The sequence below is a fragment of the Camelus dromedarius genome, chromosome 1, assembly GCF_036321535.1.
Source record: "Camelus dromedarius isolate mCamDro1 chromosome 1, mCamDro1.pat, whole genome shotgun sequence".
NCBI lineage: Eukaryota > Metazoa > Chordata > Mammalia > Artiodactyla > Camelidae > Camelus > Camelus dromedarius.
This window is the reverse complement of record NC_087436.1, coordinates 105,891,128-105,893,868: the sequence shown is the minus strand read 5'-3', so window position 1 is coordinate 105,893,868 and position 2,741 is coordinate 105,891,128. Positions and strand designations below refer to the sequence as shown.

Sequence of the window (2,741 nt, the reverse complement as noted above, 5' to 3'; positions counted from 1 at the left end):
CCTCGGTAGGGTTGCACTCTGGGCATTAGCGCAGTAACATAGAGGTTTGTTTGCTGGTTCCCAACAACATAAAAACAAGCCACCCTCTCTACCTCCACTGGGGCCCAGAACAGATGGAGACGACCCCTTGGGAGGCAGAGGGAGCCACAGGCTCATTGAGAAAAGATCACCCCAGCCACCTCGCCAACTCCCTGCTGTGCAGTATCCAGAAATTTGAAGATGGAAACCCAAAACAGAAAGTATATGATTTCCAAACACACTGGTCCTCTCCAGAAAGACCAAACTGTCTTCTGCATACATTCCTCGGTCATCCTGCCAAGTCACGATTTGTCACACTGAAAATGTGTGATTTGTTGAATGTATGGTTTTCCATTAACGAGAAAATTCATCTTTATTGGTAAGCACTTTCTCCCCAAGAAATAAGTCTTGCATTAATTTCATACTGGAAATTGGTTAACAGCCCAGATGATGCTGGGGTGTTTTCCTTGTTTATAAATGAGATGCATTAGCACTCTCATACCACTAGGGTATCATTTAGTGAATGGTTGCTCCGTTCTGCAGATGCGAGAGGCCAAATTGTTGTGGATGTGGATAAAAAATGATCGTTTTGGCAAAAACTGCAGATGGGAAGCAGATGTAATGTACAGAGGAAGTAGATTTCACTCAGTCTCTTTCCTTTATTAAAATAAAGTCTGCTAATTTGTCTTATTTAAAAAAGCCCTCTGAATACAAACACATGTGTTAATTCCAGGCACAGTGGAAACCAGTATCATTCCTGCCTTCAAGAAGTTTACCATCTTAAGACATGTTGTGTGGTCTACCAACTGTTTTTAGTTGCCAATTTTCTTTGTAATTATTTAAAAATGTACATCCTCTCATCAAAGTTGTAATTACCCTGGGGAAAGATTAAAATTAAGAAGTGGTGAGACAAGAAAAAGTTGAGAGGGTAGCTGGATTGTGTAATGAGAGAGAGATTTTGTGAAAAGTGCAGAAAGGCAGGGGCAGAAAGGATGCAGCAGTTCGTGCAAAAACAAACTACAGCAGAAAATGAACCTCAAAATAACTATGACATTAGTAATAACAAACGTGTATGGAATGCTTATAATATGCCAGGCATGATGCTAAACATAGGACAGTCTTACAGTGGGCTTCCCTGATCAAAGGAAAGTGCGTCAAAATACGAGTTGTTTATTTGGGAGGAGATCCTAGGAAACACAGGTAGGGAAGTAGGAGATGTGAGAAAAAGAAGTGAAGGAAGCATTAAAGGGCAACTATGGGCAACCAGAGCTTAATCCTTCTTGGGAACCTCTGGGAGGCAGTGCAGAAGGCACACTTCAGAGTGACCCATTCGAGGGGCAAGGGGGCTGGGGTATTGATCCTCCAACTCCTCAGCTGAAGGCGGCTCCCAGGTGTTGTTAACTCCCAAGCACATCCAACCTGTGGCAAGTATGGGGCCTAGTGGGGTCTGGCAGCCAGAGAAAGGGATGCAGAGGCTGATATAAGAATCTGGAGCCACGTACTTGGAAATGGTATGGGCTGTGGGGATATGGGTGGAGCACCAAGGGCATCTGCTTCCCAAACAGTCACTCATTTCATTTTACAAAAACCTTTTTTGTTTGTTTGTTTTATTGGGGGGGGGGTAATTAGGTTTATTTATTTATTTATTTATTTATTTATTTATTTATTTATTTATTTATTTATTTAATGGAGGTACTGGGGATTGAACCCAGGACCTCCTGCATGCTAAACATGTGCTCTACCACTGAGCTATACTCTCCACCCCCTTTTTAAAATTCAGTCTCCACAGAGAGTGTCAAAAATTGCCAATGCCAACTATATTTCAAGTTAGGTATTGGGGTATTGGGAAAAGATTTCAATTAGCAATAATCGTGCCTCGGGTAAACCTCATTGGCTACCATACTGCCACTGCACAAAGCTACAAAAACCTTTTGAAGTGGAAACATTTCCACTTTTTCCTAAGAGAACACAATCTAGGAGAGTAAGAGGGCGCATCTGTTGTTTTTAGCCAGTTAGCATCAGTTCCCTCTTCTGATAACAGCCCCCTGCTTTTCCTTCGAGAAACATTCCCTCCCCCCATCATGGTGATCTAAGTCCCTCACTCCAAGGATGTGCAGGTGACCCAAGCTGACCTGATAAGAGCACTAGCTCAGATTTTCACTGGGGCTATAGGACTATGGGAGCTATAGAGGTGTCTTCTTTCTGCCAGGAGAGCAAAACTGGGAGGATAGGAAGCCTGGAGCTCATCCCAGCTCCATGTTATGCCCACGAGAATGAACCCAAATGCTTGAGAATGAAGCCAGCCCAGAGGAAAGCCAGCCTGAAAAGCCAGCACTGGAAAGAAGCACCACAGATTCCTGACTTAACATCTTTGCAACTGGATCTAGCCCAACCTGAAGCCGGACACCACCCTAGACTTCCCAAGTGTGTAAGCCAAGAAACTCTTCTTTAACTGTGAACCAGTTGGGGCTAAATTCACAGAAGTTAAGTAACTTTGCCAAGATCACACCTCTAATGAGTGTGAATGTAATATTCAACAAGTAACCCTAATTCATTTCGGTGCTAAGGCCCATGATCTGAGCTCATGCTTTACAGTGGCAAGGAGCATCTACCACAGGACAGAGCTCAGAGTTACAGCACCCTTCTCATTGCCTGGCCCTCACTTGGAACTTCTTCCCTTCCAGAAGCCACTGCCAAAGTGTTTAAGAGGATAATGGATCAGG

General features: G+C 43.6%; 1 non-coding gene across 1 annotated transcript; it reads right to left on the bottom strand.

Moving 5' to 3' along the window:
- Window positions 1-1,798: 1,798 nt before the first annotated feature.
- On the bottom strand, window positions 1,799-1,938 carry LOC116149100 (U4 spliceosomal RNA). Its single transcript, XR_004132709.1, has one exon. It is a non-coding gene; the product is annotated as a U4 spliceosomal RNA (small nuclear RNA).
- Window positions 1,939-2,741: the final 803 nt, after the last annotated feature.